A 23,611-nucleotide genomic window follows, 5' to 3' on the forward strand; every position below is an offset into this window, starting at 1 on the left:
TTAGAAGACTAATCCCGCGGTAATTGGCATAGATTGCAGGATCGCCCTTCTTATGGATTGGGCAGAGTACACTTAAATTCCAATCGGCAGGCATGCTTTCATCCGATCATATTTTGCATAGAAGTTGATGCATGCACCTTACCAGCTCCTCGCCGCGATGTTTGAATAGCTCAGCCGGCAGTCCGTCGGCGCCCGCGGCTTTGTTGTTCTTTAGCTGCGTTATCGCTATTCTCACCTCGTCATAATCGGGTAGCAGAACGACAATTCCGTCGTCAACGATTGGGGTATCTTCACATTCTCTGCTCCACTTTGTGTTATCAAAATCATGTTTTCTCCTGGTTGCTAGACACATCTGCTAGCTATGTCCAGTTTAGTTGATCCACGAGCTGGTCTGAAATGATAGCCTACGTTGGCTCTACGAATATGGCATTAAGGCGAGCTACCAATCAGCGGAATGACGCCTCTCATATGAGCCAAAAAAAAAAGACCACGATAAAGTTGATCCTAAATCAGGCTTTTGAGGATTGTTTCCTTGGATTGCTATGAGGTGGCGAACACTGATTTCCTTTCAATAGGTAAAATAGTAAAAATAATAAGTTCTGTGAAGTGCACAAAAATTTGAGAGAGAATTTTCGCCGAAAAAGAGCATAATTATTGCTAAGCCACTCATGGTTTCTTCACGCCACTAGAATATAAGTAGTATATCCAAGTATGATCTCACATAATTGACGTTGCGTTGACCAATATTACACGGTATGTATATGGCCTCTTTTTGTGGACAACTAAAATTCTTGGATGGAGCTTTTCTGATAACTCGGCATTCCCATCAAGGCTTTTCTACGTTTATGCTCTGAGGCTCTGGAATTTCATTTCAGAAGCTGTCAAGGCTACTATGAATAATGGTTGCCAAAAGAAGGCAATCCAGCCTTCCTTGAATTCTGTAAACTGAATTTCATTGCGATTTATCTGTGTTGTTTTCTCGATCTATTTATATATATTTTTTTTAATGCATTATTTTTAAAAGCCTTACTAATCGCAACACTTGTCTTCAAGTCTTAAATGTAATTACAAAAAGCTATATTTAGACTCACTGCCTTTTTATAACTGGCCGTTCATTTTTAGTTTTAAATTTACATTCCTTTGAATTTACTAGAATTAATTTTTTTAAATTGTGTATCTTCCATTCTGTAGATGTATTATAAAAGACTGAAATTCTTACATATACACCTTTAATCTTAGATAAATAAATAAATAATAAATCGTATACGCATCTTCCAAAAACAGCAACAAGGATACCGTTTCGCAATCTTCGAGCTCCCATTAGATATTTTCAGTTCCAATTTTCAGTTTCAAGTCACCACTACACAGAAATCGTTCTGAGACGATTGGGATGATATGGGGAGTTTCGCAGAAGAAGTTAACAGTGACTCCAAAATCTGTCTATGAAAAATATTTTGAAGAGCCAGTTTCGTTTTATTGACAAATTCCGGGTACTTTTTTAACTCAAGGTGTATTATTTGCGCTTTTTCCTTCCAAGCAGGTTTTTATATAAGAAACAAAAGCAATTATTCAGTTAAATGAGGTCGATATTTAGGAAATTTTGTACAATATATAAATTTTTTGTAATAAAATGCCTCAATTAGTCTCTGATGTAGTCTTTGATAAGCATTCATGTATATTTGAGAACCGCAACCCCTTTGGAAATGACAATCGATTTAAAAAGAAAGAGCTAGGCCACATTACTGAATTGTGTAAAATTTCATATGCTTCAATATTTTTAAAAGGATTATTACATTTTGCCAACCTCACACTTACATAATATATATAACTCAAATATTTGGTCGGCATTCATATAAATTAAAGCAGGTATTAAAAGCAAGGTCAGTTAAAATTATTTTGATTAAAGAAGAAAGATTTCAAAACTAATGAATTACTTTAAAAATTTCATTAAGGCTATCGGCGGTCCAAGTTTCTATTCAAAAACTATTCGCCCGATATTAACCTCAACGCCTTGAATCGTTTCTAGAATGTCCGTCCAACTTTCAAAACAGCAAATAGTAAATAGTCTCGATTCAATCGAACCACTGAGGAAGGTAATTGACACAGACGGCCGATAAAAACAGTATCGAATATAGTTTGAAAATGTTGGATTAGTTAATGAGATGATGTCACATGATTGTCTGACAAAGTCTTACCAAGCCCATCATTCTTTCAGTTTATACCCACTAGCAGTCAGTATTTGCAAATAAGTTTGCAACACCACCTTGATCAAAAAGCTCCCGGAACAACCGCCAGGTGATGTACTGAGTCAATTGATTTGGGTTCTAGGTACATTTGTATGTTAGGTTGCCACATATGTGGTTAACGTTAATCTGTGAAAACATCAATAAAATGAAAGAAAAGTTGATCAATAATCGCAAATCAATCAATAACAACAAAAGAGCTGGAGAGATGGCTTGCAAATTGCCTACTTATCTGGTCAGGGCATTGTAGTTAATGATTTTGGCTTGCGTCATACAAAATTGATCCCAAAAGATCTGAATTTCATGTAACATAGGTACCGCGTTGATATCGCTGAAGATATGGTCTCCGAGGCTGAATCCAACCAAACATTCATCAAACAAATCATTACTGGAGACGAGACGTGAGTTTGTGAGTACGACACGCAATCCAGACATCAAGCGAGTGAGTGAAGAGCTCCGAAAGAACCAAAACCAAAAAATCACTTCATTTTCAGTCATGAAAGAAAGCGATACACGCGGTTGGTTGCGAAGGTCAGACAGTTAATAAAGACTATCATTTAGCCGTTATGAGACGTTTACGTGAGAAAATTCGCCAAAAAAGAGAGAATTTGTGGGAAAACAACTCGTGGATATTGCACCAAAAATACGCATTATCGCACATTGCCATCATTATCCATAATTTTTTTACCAAGAACGAAACGAATACCATCCAGCAGCCATCGAATTCCTATTCATCCTGATATGGTTCGCTGTGATTTTTTTCTGTTTGATCGAGTCAAAAAACCACTATGTAGAAGGAATTTTAACAGTCGAAAGGAAGTAATAGAAAAATCGAAGACGGATCTGATGGCTATACCAAAAATAGAGATCCAGAAATGTTTCGACAGCTGGAGCTGGAGCTAGTATAAGTACATTGCAGTTGATGGAGAATACTTAGAAGGCGATAATATTACTTTGGAGGACTAAAATTCCATTTTGAAATTTCTTAATATATTCCAGGAACTTTTCGCTTCTGATTTTTATCTCGTTGCGCAAGAAATTTTACTAAACCACCTACAAAACACCTGCAAACAGGCTTTCACTACACTGTATGACACTCTGTTAGCTCTTTTTATCAGCAGTGTTTGCGTACTTATAGATCACAGAAATTTATTCTAATGTAATCACGAAGTTGTATGAGAGCGTAGGCTTCATACTCCACTCATTATGACCAGTTTCTCAAGCCTCAAAATTATAACTGTCAACAGTGACGTGGGTGCCGATACGCGAGTGCGCCGACTGTTTGTTTGAAGACAGGAGGTACTTCGTTTTGTCCTCGTTCACCACCAAACCCATTCGCTTTGCCTCTTTATCCAGTTTGGAGAAGGCAGAACTAACAGCGCGGTTGTATTTCTGCCATTAAAAAATCTCCTCATAAAAGCAATCTGTTGTTCGGAGGCTGTATATATCTGGAGGCGCCTCCATATGTGGAAAGAGATGAAGACGCACAACACAAATAGGACGAGGAGGAGCTGGGCTAAATGCAAAATAAAGAGTACAAGCATAGAATATTGAGCAGTTTCCGGAACTACTTCCCAAATGCTAATCTTGGCCTTTGCAAATCAGCGATGATTTTCTTTTCTCTTCTATTTAGTATTGGGGCGTTTGCGTCACTTTTCAAAACCACGACTATGCCGATATCTGCGCAGAACTCATACAACTCATAATTTGTAGGATACATTGTAAGAGCTTTTTCATCAAACGTTCAAGTACCGAGGTTAGTATTTCATGCATGATTAAAGGCTTATGAAGTATTTTTTTGCTTGCACGTAAGGATTTTACTTCCCAATTGCCTTCTCAATTTATTTTAGCAGCTGATAGCGTTCTTAGTGTTGAATTTTTGTAGTGAATTTGTCACTTTATTGTTTCATAGGTCATTATTTTATGAATATTTAACTCAAAAATTTCTTGCGAATGTCTTCCTGCTGATCTCATTGTCTTGTTGTTTGGTTATGTTTTTTAAAACCGCACTTTTCCAAAATCCATAGCATTACATAGGGATTTTAATAAAAAATTCGCTCATGACTTGACTGCACATATATTTCGAAATCTTTTTTTATGGTATATTAAGTGGTACTTTTGTGGCATTTTCTGGCTTACTGGTGTGCAATTCTTCTAAACATGAATAAATATGCCGACTAATAACCTAAAATAGCTGAGTTTTAAAACAAGAAAAAAAACTACTAATGAAAAATGACCAAATGCCAGCGCATTGACATTTGCGGCTTAAAAAGCGTTAAGGCACTAAAAGTCGGCGGCTCCTCTGAAGTGAGCCATCTCAACAACACCACCAAAGTCCACAAAGCCAGCAAAACAATAAAAGAATGGCATAATGTAACACAACGAATGATACTTAAATGCTTATGTCGCAGTTGTAAAGAAGTGGTTGGAACAAACTACTAAAGAGAGGGGCCAAACTAGCGCCCTAGCACTACGAATATGGGCTTAGTGTAGCTAAAAAACCACAGTAACAGGCAATTCAGTTAGCGTCCGCGCCTGCGTTTGCGTCAGTTGTGTCGGCGGTGGCGAAGCCAAAACTAAAGTGATTGTGTAGAAGAAATATGGAAGTTAAAATGTCATGACAGCATGAACTGTTCAGCACCGACAGTGCGGCAGTCGACAGGGGACAGGCTTTAAATGTGAGTGACAGCTTCTCAAAAGAGTTAATGCTGTTATTAAGCTGCTCGCGCTGCTGCCTTAACTGCCTTTTAGAGGCGATATTTGCCGCCATTCGTTGCATTGCTTGGATGGTTGGCTGGACGCTTTGGCAGTTGGTTAAGTGAGCGCGTAATAATTTTTGTACGCTTTAATGTTATGATGTTTTAAGCGATTATTGCAAGCACTGAGAGATTTTATGGGGTAGAAAAAATGTGTATGTGCAAGCAAGGGCATTCGTAAGGCGCGATTATACTTGGCGAGAAATAATTTGGTTTAAAAAGTGCTGTATGGCACTCATTCGGAGTCTTCATAACATTTAAGACTAGAGTTCCCATTTAAACTGCAGTTCTCAAAAAACAAAAACCCTTTACGGTGACGGTACTTTGCATTAAAAACAATAATTAAAAAGATCAAAAGAAAATCATAGACTAGATTCGAGAAGGGAAATCTGGAAATCTAGCCTTAGAGCAGTAGCAAAGTGGACGCTGAAAGCCAACGGTAAATGCGAGCAATAATCTTTAAAAACAGGAGTCATAGAATTTCATACCAAATCGCACAGAAATCACAGAGTGGAAGTTGGTCGGCGCTGAGCGTAAAGCAGATTAATGCGACAAATTCTGCTTCGAACTTTTTTCGTAGCCAAGTCGCGCTGAAACGGAAATTTCAGTCACAACAAGTGGTTATTTGTTATATTATTTTAAGCGGAATAATGGATATTGGCATTTATGAGTGAAATTTTTTCTCGCTCGCTCTGCTATATTAATTGGATTTTAGTTAAAAACCCTTGAAAATCAGTTGGAGGTGAGATTATTGTATGCCAAGCTAAAGGATTTCCCAATAAGATGTGTCATTTTGATATTCAAAGGAAAATAATATTTTTTAATATAAATGATCGGATGTTTATTTCATTATAAAAAGGAAGATATGACGTTAATAGTGGAAAATAACATCAGGCAAATGACCAGCACGACCACGCTTACAGGACAATATTCCTTGCATTAAATTTTCCATAACCGAATCGCAAAGTGACTGCCCTATGTCCTCGATAGCCTCAAGAATTCCATCTGTGAGGTCTTAGATAGACCCTGGACTGTTGGCGTAGACCTTCTCTTTCACGTGGCCTCAAAGAAAAAAGTCACAAGGCGTTAAGTCCCAAGATCTCGGTGGCCAATTGTGATCACCTCTACAAGAGATAACATAGTCCGGAAACTTTTCCCGTAAGAGATCAATGGGTTTCTTGCTTGTGTGGCACGTATCGCCGTTGAAAATAAACGTTGTCCAGATCACTACGATCCAATTCCGGCCATAAAAAATCGTTAATCATCGCTCGATAGCGCAATCCTATTCAAAATAACACCTGTTATTCGAAAACCCCTTATTGTTTGTAAAATATTTTTCATCTGGTCAATATTTTTCTTAACATTACACTTGCATAAGTACAAATAATATTAGAAAATCAAAGCATGTGCGAGATTCAGCGCTGATTCTTGAGTCTGATGATTACGATGCGGCTTTCAGCGTACACTCTACCAGAGGACTTATATGTAAGAGATTGCATGTTAGTGACAACGAGTATAGTGGGTGATGAAACAATGAGCTGCATGAGTTGGCGACATGGAAATAGCGCAGCGAACAAAGATACAACGGATTCCTTGGCTGTGTCGAATGGATGCAAGCCCTCCGGCTCTAAAAGTGCTCGATGCGGTATCAGCTGGTAGTAGCAGAGGAAGAAGAAGATCTCGTATAAAATACGAGATTTTTTTTATGCACGAGAAAAGCTTTCAAGCGAAAGTGGCGTACACAATCGTCGCTCGATTCATAAGGTGAGGGATTAAGGAAATATGTAGCGGACCTCAATCGCACGTTTTTGGTGGCCAGTTCACGCCACCTGCGTAAGAGGTTATTTCTCATCAGGGGTTATATATTAACCCTTATGTCAATCACCGGGTACCCTTTTCCATCTTTGAGATAGTGCAATTCAAACACTGCTTGATAAACATTTTTTTCCGCCCGGATCCTCGTTATTTGGTCAATTCTACATCGATCTACGCTTTCAACTTTTTTCTTTTAATGAAAATAGCATTTGATTCCTGGGGTCAAACTATTTAACGCGCTTGTTCAATAACCAGGGTACCCGGGTATCCACTTGATTCCAGTGTATTGTTCGTGCTGTAATTGTAATAGAATCAATATTGAAAGTGTGAAATTAGAGAAAGGGTATCTAGAATTACATACAAATCATTATTATTGATAAAAAATGTATGAAAAATATATTTTGAACATTAAAACATTCAAGACATTTACAAATAGATTTTGAATGCTCGTCACAAACAGGCTTATTACATTCTGAGCATGATTTTCGTGTTTTCCTCCTCTTTTTAAATTCACCTTTATAACATATGTAGCACGACGCTATAACAATTTTACGAATTATAGAGTGCTTGTGGTTGATGTTGCCTGGTCGATGCAACAGTCGGATGTGCCAGAGTTCTCCAATGACACTTTCAATTGCATTTCGTGTAGCGAAATGTCTTGTTATCTGAGCGATCGACCTTCAATAATAGGTCGGCGCAATTCTTCGCTGAGTTAGCGTAAAAATAATCGCCTCTGATTAGTTTTTTTTTTTTTTTGGTATCATTTTATTATTTTCGTAGTATATGATGTATGATGCGAGAGCCGCTATGTCGAGGATGTTATAAAAAAGCAAATGGCCATCTCGATGTTCTTTGCTGAGTGGTATACTTCCGAAGCATCTGATCCATTGTATCAACACCAAATTTTGTTTTATTATAATAGGAAATTATCTCTGGCTTCTTTCTCCGATCTGTTGAAATGGTCATATCTGAATGCATTGTTAATAGAAGTACAACCGATTTATTTTTCTTAGGCACGTATGAGCAGATGGTAACTTGATCCTGGAATCCAAATAGCGAAGAATACTGTTCTCTATGTCTATCGACTCTCATCTCTTCAGGTATGTACTTTTTCTTTGCTTTCAGTGTGCCGACTGAAGTCAAGTTCCATGACAATAAATGCTTGGCAACAGGTAACGTCATAAAAAATTGTCCATTGTGATGCCCCTATTGGACCCTCTGCAAGCGGCGGCTAAGTCCTTCACTATTAGTTCGCCTTGATTCGTCTCACGACCCTCTGCTGATTTCCTCGTATAAATCTGTCCATGAAGTGGATATGAAGTATCGGAGTCGCAAATCCACCGAACCTTTATTCCATATTTGGCGGGTTTCGATGGAAGGTTTTGCGTAAATCTTGTCCTTCCTCGGTATGGATATAATTGCTCGTCGATCGTCAAACACTCAGATGGTCTATAGAGTTGTGATAAATTTGTGTTTAGCATCGTCCAAATATCTCGTATTGGTGCAACTTTGTCATGACTTATCCGGGCTTCTCTAGTGTTAGCGTCATCCAAACGAATGAATCGTAAAATATTCCAAAAACGATTGGTTTCCATTGTTGCTCTATATAGTGGATAAGCACTTACTTTCCACATGTCCGTGGTATGGTCTACGTTTGAATTATTTGCACCACTCGTGAGGAGAATTCCGAAGAATGCGTACATCTCTGTAGGCGTCAAATCTTTCCACACGTACTGTTTTTTCAGGATTTGCTTCATTATACTTCTGATATTCCGTGCAGGCTTTCCTGTTAGTGTGTCGAATAATGATATCAACCATTTCATTCGTGGCAATCAATTCAAAAGTGGCGAAGATTGACAATGTCTTCGTGCTTCGATGAGGACAAAGGGGTTAAACAACAGATTTGACAAACGTCAGTAAAACCGCATGACCACCACAGCTGGTGCCTGTCAGAAAATCCTACAATTTTTTTCAGTGCACAACACAATTACTTGCATACGCTAAATAAATGCCATCCACACATCTTTTTTCGTTTAGCTTCATAATTTTATGTCTACGCTTGAACATACACACGCACACACACACACATGCATAGAAATTGTAAGAGCGTGGCGAGGTAAAAAAGCCCTCTTCGCTCATACAAATCAAAGCAAATTTATCCGCTCAAATGCCCGAAACTGCCACTTTGACAGTTTTGAGTGATTTGTGGAGACAGTGCGATAATAATGGCGTTTCTGTCATCAAACATAAGCGATGCGGCAAATTGACGGCAGATTGGAAAGGGATTGGACTTAAGCCGCTGAAAAATTGTTCAAACAATTTGCTTGTGCTGATATGGGTAGTTAAAGCCTGTATATCTAAGCGATTGCAAAAACATTATGACTCATTTCATAAGTCCAAATTTTATCATGTCCCACAACGAAAGGAAACAAGGGACGACAGTAACCTTTTGAAGACTCAGTTGTGCTAAATGCCATTAAAATATTATATTTCATAATACCACACAACTCTGAAATATTGCAGCATAATAAGCGGACATTAAAATATGGTACTCTAGTAAGCTATTTTTCGACAAAATTTGACGAATTCCCCCAAGGTCGGACATATTTGCTGAACCAATATAATTCATAAATCTGTTTTCCTAAAGCACTCGGCACTTTTTCTTGGTTACGTGTACTTTACATAAGCACACATACCGTATGTACATAAGTACGTAAACTAAGAAACTTTAAAGCCTTCAAGTCAAAGAAATAAATACCAGTAAAATTGTTTTCAACTTCTTGAGTTGTTTTGACATTTATGCCAGAGTATCAGAAACGTTTTGTCGCATGTTTGCGCACGTTTTATGTCAGCTCCTGTCCGTTTTGCCCTGGCGGACGTGATCCAGTGCCACGAGATTTAACGCGACATTAGATGGCGTTGAAGAGGAAATGTGCTGAACATGTGTAAAACTCGTGCTTGCAGTGACGTCAGCGCGCACGACTTTGAGAAAATATTATTTTGCGTAGATAATATTTTGGTTAAAAGAAATTTTATCACGTGTTTGGATAAGACACATAATATTTGGGTACGATCGCAGGGAACTACTCAAATCACGCGATCAGTGAAAAACTTATTCCGTTCTATCGTTGATAATGTCAGGCACATATACGCATTTTCACAGTAAAAAGAAGATCGAGTGTAAATTTGTTAAACTGAGGTTTAAGAAAAACCGTAGCTCACTTCAATCATACCCGAATTAGATCCTTAAGGGATCATTCCTGCAAAACGCTTGTAAAACGAGAATATGGGGAGTGGGCTAAATGTGCGGAAGAATCCTTGGTCTCATACTCATTTTCCGGAAAATTTTACTGCCCCATGTGACATTGGGACAGGTTAAATAATTGGCGCTTAAAAGTTTTTTGGGTATTCGACCTCCTCCTATTTGTGGCGCGCGTCTTGATGTGGTTCCATAAATGAGGAGAACTACAGGGTTGTTAATATTCGGCGGACCCATCTGGTTGCCAGAATCTTTGCTGAATCTTTTTACAGAGACGTCAAATCGCTTAATGACATACCGCGTTGGAAGCGTCAGTCCAAGCAAATTTTTACCATGGAACACTACACGCCACGCGAGCGCTCCCAAATAGCTGAAATTTACATTCAACAAAAGAAGTCAATTGTGAAAACTCAACGTGCGTATAAAAAATTAAATAATGTGAAAAGTGCGCCTTCGTTTGAACGAAAGGTTTTCAAGTGGTGATGCTCTTTCTAATCCAAAGGCTCTTGTACGGGCCAGTGTTGCGACGTCGCCAAGGACATCCCAAAATCGCCGTTCTCAGCAGTTGGGCATTGCTCGGACCACTTACAACGAATTATCCGCATTGATTTGCATTTATTCCCGTATAAGTTTCAACTGACGCAAAGATTGTTGCCTGCGGACAAGCCTCGTCGATTTTCCTTCATCTGCGGCGGCCGGTTATTCGGTACTTCCCTTGAATCTACCCTGCCTATTAACAGAACCACTTAGGCAGTCAATAGTTTTTCGCCTTCAAATCTACAGATACGATATCCTGCCTATGATGCTTCAGAAAACAAATACCTGTGTGATTCCTGTCCTGCAATATATCCATATGGCGTGATCGCTCTTCATTACGTCCACTCCAACTGGAAGAAAACGAGGGTTGTTTTCATACCCAGGGCAGACACGGCCAAGCACTTCAAGCGTTATACGTCTTATCTCATTTATCCTATAGGGGTTAGAAAGATTAATGGATTATAATATCTGAGAGCACATCAAATCCAAATTATCTCCAATGCAGCACGAGATGGTAGGGACTCTAGAAAAATCTTTGTTGAGCAAACAATTTACTTTGGCGGCCTTCATAAACGTAAACATGGTAGCATTTTTAGGCAGTCTTCGCTGCATTTCCCTGAACTTCGTACAGATATCTCTATCCGCAAATTGGAGATTGACGGTCGTGTCAGGACGATCTTTCTAAGTACAAAGGATTGGAACGAGGCGAAACTCTGTACCGATACTGGTACCTCTGTCTTCAGTGACGGTTCCAATATGGAACCGAGTGTCGGAGCAGGAGTTTTCTCTAAAACAGCCAATTTATGTATTTTCTTCAAACTACCGAATACTGCTAGTGTTTTTCAAGCAAAAGTCTTTGCGATCCTGCAGGCATGCAAAATGCTTAGGGAACGTGGGAGCGAGGAAAATACTAACATATTTTCCGATATTCAAGCTCTGACGATACCATGGTGCATGTCAAATCAATTGGGTGTGCAGATAACATTTCTCTGATCTGGATTAAAGGACATAGGAAATGGAATTGCTGATGATCTTGCCAGAAAGGTATCGATTAAGTTTGTCTCAGAGATCTCCTGTCTGGTCATCAGCGGGGATGCTCACTGTTGTTAACGGGGAATTGCACAACTTATTGCATACTTTCATTTCATTTTAATGATATGCGGTGACCTCGGAGCCGCTGGACATTTACTCGCTGCACTATGTACGAGTATAGTATATGCCCCCGTTAAGCTCATATAGCTCTTCACCTACGATACTTAACGTGCAAAGGTCGAAACCAATTTCGCAGAATCTTTCTCACAAACACTCCAAGGGACGCCTCATCGGAAATTGTCATCTGTGCCATACGATAGGACGGGCATAATGAGAGCCTTATAAAGTGTTAGGTTTGCTCGTCGAGAGAGGATTTTACTACTCAATTACCTACTTAGTCGGAAGTAGCATTCGTTAGCAACAGAGATTCTCTGTTCGATTTCAAAACTGACATTATTATCGGAGTTAATCTTGGTTCCCAGATAAACGAAGTCTTTTAGCCTTATTTTAAAGTGATAGTCTTGATGCTAGTCCAGTTATATTAATTTAATTGACGGTACTTATTTAAAATTAAGTGGGATTCAACGAAAGCAAATCGTCCTCAATCTTCATGAAATATTTAATGTATGCTGATCCCACTAGTGCCCAAAGATTCCTCTATTTCGCGAGACTCGTACGTAACATGACAATTTTGCGTTATAAATTAGCGCACACCTTGGATTGCTTCTGGCATAATAACCATTTTTGGATGACCTTTACGAAATCCATCCCCCAAGAATCGACGTCCACGTTGGAACTGGCGCACCAAGCATATGTTTTGAAAACATAATATAGGAACAAAAATTTCCTATTAACTTTACTAAAATCAATTAACAATATATAATATATTAAAAATAATTTAACTCCAATAAAGAATAATAAATAATTTAAAGAAAAAGGTAAAAAACACTTTCAAGCTAAATACATTAATTTATCATAACGAAACCGAGGCAAAGTTCCACGAACTCAAATAAAAACGAATGAAATAAAAACTAATTTCAAATAAAATACTAAGTTAAACAAATCACAACCAAAAAAAATTACACAAAATAATATACTTATAAATAAAATTCTAGCATATTCAGCTATAAAAATCAAAGCAAAGCCTCCACTTCTATATTCAACATTAAACCCTGAAACTATATCAGACTCACCTTCAGCAAAATCAAAAGGTGTTCGATTAGTTTCAGCTAAACAAATACAAAATCAAACAAGTCTAACTGGAAATATAATAACAACAAATCAAATATAACTTTGATAATAAAAAAAATCTAAAATATTATAACTTCCAATTAAAAAAACAAAAGATAATAAAACTAAAGCTATTCTAACTTCATAAGAAATAGTTTGAGCAACAGCTCGCAACCCACCTAATAAAGCATAATTAGAATTAGATGATCAACCAGCTACTATAACAGCATAAACTCCTAATCTAGTACAACACAAAAAAAATAAAACACCTAAATTAAAAGAAAACAATTTTACAAATAAAGGAATACATAATCAAACAATTAAAGAAATAAATAAAGAAAAAATAGGAGAAAAATAATAAGAAATATAATTTGATAAAAGAGGTTAAGTGTGTTCCTTAGTAAATAAATTAATTGCGTCACAAAAAGGTTGAGGAATTCCTATTAACCCAACCTTATTAGGACCCTTACGAATCTGAATATATCCTAATACTTTACGTTCCAAAAGAGTTAAAAAAGCTACTCTTACTAAAACACAAATTACCAAAATTAATCTACCAACAAAAGATAAAATCATTTCCATAAAAATCAAGTACTATTTGTAGTATAAACTACATAAATAAATTCTAAATTTATTGCACTAATCTGCCAAAATAGTTTATTTATATTAATAATATTCTATAATTCAAAATATAATTATTTTAATATTTGGTCCTTTCGTACTAAAATATTACAATTTATTAAAGATAGAAACCAACCTGGCTTACGCCGGTCTGAACTCAGATCATGTAAGGATTTAAAAGTCGAACAGACTTAATTTTTGAACGGCTACACCCAAAATTATACCTTAATCCAACATCGAGGTCGCAAACTTTTTTGTCGATATGAACTCTCAAAAAAAATTACGCTGTTATCCCTAAAGTAACTTAATCTTATAATCAATACTAATGGATCAATAATTCATAAATTAATGATTTAAAAAATTAAAAGTTCATTAAATTTTAATATCACCCCAACAAAATAATTAATATTAAAAAAATAAAATAAATCAAAAAAATTTAGTTAATATTAAATATAAAGATTTATAGGGTCTTCTCGTCTTTTAATAAAATTTTTGCTTTTTAACTAAAATATAAAATTCTATTATAAATTTATATGAAACAGCTTATACTTCGTCCAACCGTTCATACCAGCCTTCAATTAAAAGACTAATGATTATGCTACCTTTGCACAGTCAGAATACTGCGGCCATTTAAAATTATTCAGTGGGCAGGTCAGACTTTAAATTTAATTCAAAAAGACATGTTTTTGTTAAACAGGCGAGTATAAATGAAATTTGCCGAGTTCTTTATATAAACTTTTCAATATAAAATATTTATATTTAGTAGCTAAGTGTGGTGCTTCCACGCTGAAAGTGGAAGTAAGTTGATCAATTTACACCTGTCTCGATATATATGCATATATATATGTAATTGGCGCGTACACCCTTTATGGGTGTTTGGCCGAGCTCCTCCTCCTATTTGTGGTCTGTGTCTTGATGTTCTTCCACAAATGGAGGGACCTACAGTTTCAAGCCGACTCCGAACGGCAGATATTTTTATGAGGAGCGGCCGCCGTAGCCGAATAGGTTGGTGCCTGACTAACATTCGGAGTTCACAGAGGGAACGTTGGTTCGAATCTCGGTGAAAGACCAAAATGCAGGAAAAGTTTTTTCTAATAGCGGTCGCTCCTCGGCAGGCAATGACAAACCTCCGAGTGTATTTCTGCCATGAAAAAGCTCCTCATAAAAAGTCTCGAAATAAACGTCGAAAATTGTAATAAATCAACGCACGAAAATTTACACGGCTTTCCATCTTTTGGGCAAGTTGGGTTTTGAACTCACTGAAACAAAAAAAAAAAAACAAATTCAGCGCGTAAGTGAAAACGTTATAAGTAAGTTTATGCTAAAAAATGCCACAGTTTTCAATTACAATAAAATTTCAAATCAGACGTAGTTTTACATAGGGGCAAAATATGAATATAAAGCAACTCTCGTAACAACTTGGTGGTCATTTTAGCTCTTCTTCGAAAAATTGCTTGCATCGACACTTTGACCTTCCGAAGTGAAGTTGAAGGCATGGCCTTGGAGGACCTAGAAGATCTCTCGTTTTAGTAAAATGGCTCGCCATGACCAAAACATTAAGCAATCGATATTTTGCACGCGAATATCTGTTAGCGGGTTATCAGCCGCCTGGACGAATTCAGTTGACTACGAGGTATGATTTTTCTTTCTTAGATTTTTATAGAGCTCGTGGTGCTCTATGTTATGTCGCCATTGCGGAAATCATTCTGGCTCAAAGGGGGGACGGTATTCCATATAAAATGGCAAGGCTGTGAAAAATTTGGTTGTTATGCTGCGCTTCTGCGTAGGCAGGAGCTTAGCTGTTATACGACAGAAAATCTGTTTCATAAGTGAGTAGAAGAGTTTTTACAATACTTTTTACTTGTACAGTAAATTTGAAAAAAGAGGTTGCCTGTAAAGTCGGTTTACTGACGATAGTTTAACGTGATAACGTCATAAGAAAATACTGATTGAATGGTTGCATTTTTTAAAAGAAAATTTTAATTTTATTTGTTTGATAGATATGTTATTTTGTATGGATATAGAGAATGAGTTAACATTAACATAACATAACATAACATAACATAACATAACATAACATAATATAACATAACATAACATAACATAACATAACATAACATAACATAACATAACATAACATAACATAACATAACATAACATAACATAACTTAACATAACATAACATAACATAACATAACATAACATAACATAACATAACATAACATAACATAACACAACATAACATAACATAACACAACATAACATAACATAACATAACATAACATAACATAACACAACATAACATAACATAACATAACATAACATAACAGAACATAACATAACATAACATAACATAACATAACATAACATAACATAACATAACATAACATAATATAACATAACATAACATAACATAACATAACATAACATAACATAACATAACATAACATAACATAACATAACATAACATAACATAACATAACATAACATAACATAACATAACATAACATAACATAACATAACATAACATAACATAACATAACATAACATAACTTAACATAACATAACATAACATAACATAACATAACATAACATAACATAACATAACATAACATAACATAACACAACATAACATAACACAACATAACATAACATAACATAACATAACATAACACAACATAACACAACATAACATAACATAACATAACATAACATAACAGAACATAACATAACATAACTTAACATAACATAACATAACATAACATAACATAACATAACATAACATAACATAACATAACATAACATAACATAACATAACAGAACATAACATAACATAACATAACATAACATAACACAACATAACATAACATAACATAACATAACATAACATAACATAACAGAACAGAACAGAACAGAACATAACATAACATAACAGAACATAACACAACATAACATAACATAACATAACAGAACATAACATAACATAACAGAACATAACATAACATAACATAACATAACATAACATAACATAACATAACATAACATAACATAACAGAACAGAACATAACATAACATAACATAACATAACATAACATAACATAACATAACATAACATAACATAACATAACATAACATAACATAACATAACATAACATAACATAACATAACATAACATAACATAACATAACATTCTGTTCAAGCAAGGTAACGACGCATGAGCAAGATAACGACGCATTTTTTGGTGCGTGCAGCCGGCTACATAGAATTATAAGACGTTATCACGTCAAAAAATAATAATAACATTAAAACAACAGGTAATATTAACAAACTTGGTTTTATTTTAAATTCTTCTAGTAAATCAAATTAATGATAATCAATAAGAAGGCATATGCAAATACAAATACGTGAATTTATATATGTACATATGCGCATATACATACATATATACGCGCACTTAAGTAGGAGAGAGCAAGATGCCGAACGTTGCCGTTCGTTTGATTTGTCGTTCGTTCAGCGCTTTCGCTTGCAGTTCATTCAAGGTAACGGCAATGAGCAAGGTTACGACACATTTTTTCCTACGTGCAGCCTGTTAAATCGAATTATAAGACGTTATCACGTCAAAAATTGATTTCTGTTTATTTTATTAAACTTGCATTTGGACCACCCATTACTGCGCTTTGGAATTTTTCTTTGCTATCACACTTTGTCATTAGACAAAAAATGCATTGCATGAATATTTATGTTTTTACCCTACTCAATGCAGGCATGCATACATAAATTAACATTTAGGCTAATAATTGCTGTCATTTTCCAGCTGTTTCTTAAATGTTTCTTATAATAATAACGTTATATATTTCCACAACCCACACTAATTGCCAGCTTAGATATTTGAAGTGATAAAAATTATAACGCCAAATGATTTCTTTCATTTATGTTTTGTGTGAATTTATAAGTTATGTTTGTGGGCTTTTGTGTATGTATGTATTTGTTGTTCGTGCGACCGAAATGTTGCCCTCACATACGAATTAGTCGTGTTAACTGTCACTGCATGTTTATGGAGGTGATGAATGAAGTGCTTTTCAAACACATTAATTTTCGACGCCGAAGGCAAAAAACAAAAAAAAAAACAAAAAAAGACAAATGCTGCTGCAGTAAAAAAAGGTCAAAAAAGACACGAAACGCCAACCAAAACGACCTAGAGACCAACCGAGCAGCCAACAGTGTGACAAGAAAAATATTGACAACACAAAAATTGTGTATGAGAAATATAAATAACAAAGCGGCTACAACAACAAATTGCTTACGCAAAGAAATTTTTCTTTCAGTTTGTTTGAAACTCCTGAGCCACACCAAAGCCTAGAAATATTCATACACACACATACACTTACGTATATTTAACAAAAATAAATTATCATACATATTTACGTATGCTTGCAAGTAAGTGTGTGTGTGTGTGATGTGATTGTGTTTCGGTTCGAACAGCAAAATGGACAACAATAATTCGTGAAAAGAGACAAGCGGCTACTGCTGACACCACAGCTGCCACCGGTTAGTTGGCGCGACGGCCGATGCAACGGCGTTCGAGTTGGCTGCTAGTTGGTCAAGTTTTGCTGACACAGCCACCGTCAAAGTCTCCGATTATTTCGGTTTCTCGTGGTTTCTCGTGTGTGATCGATCCAGCTCAGCCTTCAGCGTAGCTTTGCCGTTGCTGTTCCTCGAAGTTGCTGCGTGTGTGTGTGTTTTGTGTGGCTTTGTTGTTGTTATTGCTGGCGTGGCGTGGCGATACTTCAAAATGACTAATGGCCAGCGATTATCGGGCGATAAACAAAAAATAAAGGCAACATGAATTTTATATTATTGTTTTAAACATTTGTCAGTGACACTACGTGTGTGTGTGTGTGTATAACCGGAGTGTGTGTTCGTTTTTTCTTCAACGGCCGGCTGCATTGTGCTGCTCCCAACCACTTCACCACCTTCATCCTGAGCGCTTTTATGTGACCAAACGCATTGAATATCTTCATACATTTTCTGGCGTATATTTTGACCTGTTGATTGCTTCCTTTGTTATTTAAGTTGTTATTGCTTTTGTTGTTGTCATTTTAAGTTGCTACTTGAAAACCGCTCATATTTCATCAAACTGACTTGAATACATTCATACACGATTTAATGATCATAAATTAAAATCTAGATAGCCATTGTTGAGTCCAATTGTTGATTTGTGCTCTTGACGGGGATCTCTGTTTTGTTGGCTATTTCACAATTTAAAATGACTATTTGCTTTAAATATTTTGTAATATTTCATTTAACACGCACACATATGTATGTTAATATGAACGCAAAGACAATCCTAAAGGTTAGGTTAGGTAGAGCTGGCTGACTGAAAGCCATCACATAGACCTATTGATTCTTAGTGTTACTAGATAGAGCTAGACCTTTACGTTTCCTTGTGGTAGGCTTCTTGTAATACGTCTGCGTCTTTTGCGAATCTAAGTAAACTTTGGAGGTCTATCCCAGAGAGACATTCTAAATTCTCATATTGTAAAGCTCCTAAGCATTTTGATTTGGTTCTACATAATGCAGGGCAGGAACATAGAAGGTGTTCTAGCGTTTCCCTCTCTTCTAAATAGTTCATTGCAAAATCCACAGTTATCATTGCTTGCAATTCCCATCTTGTATGCGTGCGCCGCTAGCAAATTGTGGCCAGTCCGCATACCTACGATAGTTCTGCTTTCTTTTCTAGACAGAGCTAGTACGAATCGGACTTATTTCTCTGCATTCTGTGTACACATGACATCCAAGATAGAATCGGGAGTCGGAGCAAGGATTTTCTCTAAATCAGCCAATTTATCTATCTCTTTAAACTGCCTCACATTGCTAATGTTTTTCAAGCAAAAGTTTCTGCGATCCTGCAGGCATGAAAAATGCTTAGGGAACACGGGAGCGAGAGAGATATTAACATTTTCTTCGATAGTCAAGCCGCGATTAAGGCTCTGACGACCCCATGGTGCAGAACGAAATTAGTAAACTTCTGTAAAGAGGAGATCAAATCTCTTGGATGTGCAGGTAGCATTTCTCTGATCTGGGGTCCAGGACATAGAAACATAGAGGGAATTGAAATTGCTGATAGGCTTGCCAAGAAGGGGACTGAATTGGCCTCAGAGGCCTCATACCCGGTCATCGGCATCCCCTTGACAGTTGTTAAAGGGGAACTGCACAAATTATTTCTCAGGAAAGCGCAGAAAAGATGGAGCTTCAGTTTTTCATGTGCTATTTCGAAAACCCTTTGCCCCCAATACAATATATGAAGGACTCAGAAAGTCCCTTGGACTCCTCGCCATTCAACTTCCAAACACGTAGCTGTGTTTACCGGTCACTGGACGATCGGCACACACACGGGAAAGCTAGGGTTACCATTTAACCCCCATTGCAGAAGCTGTGGGAACCTTTCAGAGAAGGAACAATAGAGTATGTGAACTGGAGATTATGGGGTAAATCTTTTATGATTACCGTCAAGGATGATTTTATGACATCTATGTTTTCTTCGGTTCAAATATGGCAAGTGCTCTTCAAATCCTCTTCATTCGAATAAGTCCACTGTGTGTATAAAGTATGTATATGTATACATATAATATAATATATTTGCATAATAAAATATAGTATTTGCTTAAAATATGAACAAATAAAAGCAGGGCAAACGATTTGGTAATTCATATAGCCATCCTCGTACACACATCCATATACACTCGTATGTTACGTATGCTAAGGCAAAGCGAATCTCCAGACGTGCCACATACATCTGCACGTAATAGTTTAGCATTGGTGCATATATACATACATTTGTACTATATATAAATATGTATATATGTATGAATGCATAAAAGCACAATATTTTTAATCTGACATTTTGACATCATTAATTAAAATTTTTTCACTCTTCATTCAAACAAAAAGCAAAACGAAGCATAACAATATTTTATATATTTTATTATAGCTTTTTATGGCTTTAATACTGCCATTAGTGACCTGAATTTCACACAAAACACACTGGTTTACACGAAAAAAGTACTGCGCTGAAATAAGAATGGAGACTAATTTAGGGCCGCTGTGCGCGAAAATTTGTTTTACTTGTTTTATTATAGGGGAAAAATTTGTTTTCTAGTGGTCTGGTACTATTTGTCGAAATTTAAAATGTGGAAACTAAAAACACCGAAAAAAAATATTGTAGGTAGAAAACAAAAAATAAATGTTCAAAAATAAAATGTCGAAAAAAATGTTCGAAAAAATTTAATGAAAAATATGCGCGAATATTACACATCGTTCAATACTTTATTTCGATTTATTTAATAAAATAATTACGAAAACCTAAATGCCTAAAAAAAAAAACAAAATTAGGCCCTAAGCTCGACCCGGAATTAAAGGATATTGAAGTAAAGGGTTTTCCAATAAGAGGTGTTATTCCCGTAAAAGATCAAAAGTTTCGTTGCTTGTGTGGCACGTAGCGCCGTCTTGTTGAAAATAAACGTTGTCCAGATCAATACCACCCAATTCCGGCCATAAATATCGATAATCATCTCTCGATAGCGCAATCCATTCACCGTAACTATTGCTCCAGCTTCATTTACGAAAAAGTAAGGTCCAATGACTCCGCCGGACCATAAACCGCACCAAACAGTCACACGTTGAGGATATAGAGGCTTTTCAACAATAACTCTTTGATTTTCTGAGCCCCAGATCCGATAATTTTGCTTGTTGACGAAGCCACTGAGGTGGAAATGGGCCTCATCACTCAAGATGATTTTTCGATGGAATTCCGGATCATTTTCATTCATATCAACGACCCAATCAGCAAAGACACGACGTTGTTGATGATCGGCTGGCAGGAGTTCTTATGTTAACTGGTCTCTATAAGCCTTAAGACCCAAATCTTTATGCAAAATGACGTTTGTGGAATGCCTAATTCCAAAAAACGATGAGGAATGGACAAACTTGGGTTTTCTTCAACACTTTCGGCTACAACAGCAATATTTTCGGCTGTTGTTGAGCGACATGCACGGGCTTTATTCTTCACATCACTAACTTGTCCCAACAGTTCGAATTTGTTTACCAATTTCTGTATTGCGGTCCGACAAGGTGTTTCACGATGACCAAAAAATGTTCGAGTTTTATGAACCGTCTCTGCCAAATTTTCACCATTTTCATAGTGAATTTTAGTAATTTAAATGCGTAATTAATTCTACTTGTCAAATATCAAAAAATGACAGCTTCAAAAGTGATATCTACCGAAATAGCGGGCTATTCAAAATAAAACCTGTTATTGGAAAACCCTTTATATACATTGACTATCAAATACTTTTGATGATATGGAACCGGTAAAATTGGATTGAGAATTAACGAGGTCCCAACAAAAATATGTCGATGTTCAGAAAAAATGCGATAGTACCTAGCACAATAAAAATCGGACCTTATGAATTTGAAGCGGTGAAAGAGTATTTGTGGTTTAAACTAAGCCACGACAATGCAATGAGCATCACAATTGACGAGAGACTACAGCCAGCATATAGAGCATTCTACTCACTTATTCAACTTTTTGAATCAAAGCTGTTGAATCTGTAGTCCGACCAGTTATTTGCTACAGGTCAGAGTAGTAGACAATAAGTGAAAAAGGCAAAAACAAACTCAAATTACTTGAGAGAAATGTTGAGGCAAATCTTCAGTACAGTCAAACACAACGCCGAATGGCGCAATAGATGGAACCATGAACTGGACCGAGGAGGAAATATTGTAATATTAAAATATTGAAATATTTGATTGCGTCGGTATTTATAATTATAATTCGCCTACATTTTTCACTTTATGCTTTCTTTTCGGTACAGCTTGAATATTAGGCAAAATACCACCTTGAGCAATAGTTACACCGGACAACAATTCATTCAATTCTTCATCGTTGCGGATATCAGCCAATTCAAGAACTTCAGCTGCTAAATATTCCATATTCCATATTCCCCACGCGAGCTCAATGAAAATTAATTCACTCTAAAACATTTGCAACGAAAGCAAGAGGCACACCAAAGTCAAAATGGATTGACGAACTAGAAGGCGTCATGAGGCGACTAAAGGTCAACAACTGGAAGGAATCAGCCAAAGATCGGGTAAAATGGAGACATTTTGTGCAGCAGGTCAAAGCTCACACAGAGCTATAGCGCCAAATGATGATGATGATGATGATTGACTATATCCTTGAATATAACTTTTGTGATACGCAGTAAAGAGAAAAAATGTACAAAGCGAGGCAAAATTAATCATTCAATTTGTTTTTTGAATAACTTTTTTACTAAATACAAAAAATTACGTTATTTTTATTTTTTTCCAGTCGGGTATGGCGTAGGCGCCGACTCGACGTTTTTAGTATATAGGCATATGTAATAAGTATAAGAAGAAGCTGCCGTAATAACGCAACAGGCGAGTACAGTTTTACGATAAAAAAATAAAAAAAGTGGAATAGCTTGGCCTTTTGTGGATTTTCATTCCACCATTTAAATAATACATAAACAAATAATCTTTATTTTGACCTTTACGCGCTCCATTGCCTTTCTGCTTAAGCTGTATAGCTCACAAGTGTCAAATATGATTGATTGACAACGTCATTTGCAAAAAGTATAAATCTTTCGATAGGGTGATTAATTTTGAGCCACCTTGTATATATGTATCTAAAATTCATCAAAAAAAAGTATTCTATTAACTTCTGGCAAAAATATTACATTCTGGTCTATTTTTATATCTTTAATGAACATGAAATCGCGTTCTGGCATTAATCCGATGCTGGTAATATATATAGCAGAACAAGAAGAAATAGACCTAACAAAAATTAAACCAAAATGATAAGAGTGGTGCGTTAATTCGGCTATGCCATGCTCATTTCTCTGTCTGTCCGTCTATGTGAATGCAAACCACTCCCTCGGTTTTCAAAATGTCCTATAGTAGCCATGTGCACAAATGAGTTTCTTTTAAAAGACATTTGTCAAAACCGACCAAATCGGCTGCCATTCAACTAATTGCTCAGATATGACATTTTGCGTTAAAACTTTTGCACTTATTATTGCAATGGATTTGACAGTGAA

Source organism: Anastrepha ludens, chromosome 5 (genome assembly GCF_028408465.1).
Source record: "Anastrepha ludens isolate Willacy chromosome 5, idAnaLude1.1, whole genome shotgun sequence".
Classification (NCBI taxonomy): Eukaryota; Metazoa; Arthropoda; class Insecta; order Diptera; family Tephritidae; genus Anastrepha; species Anastrepha ludens.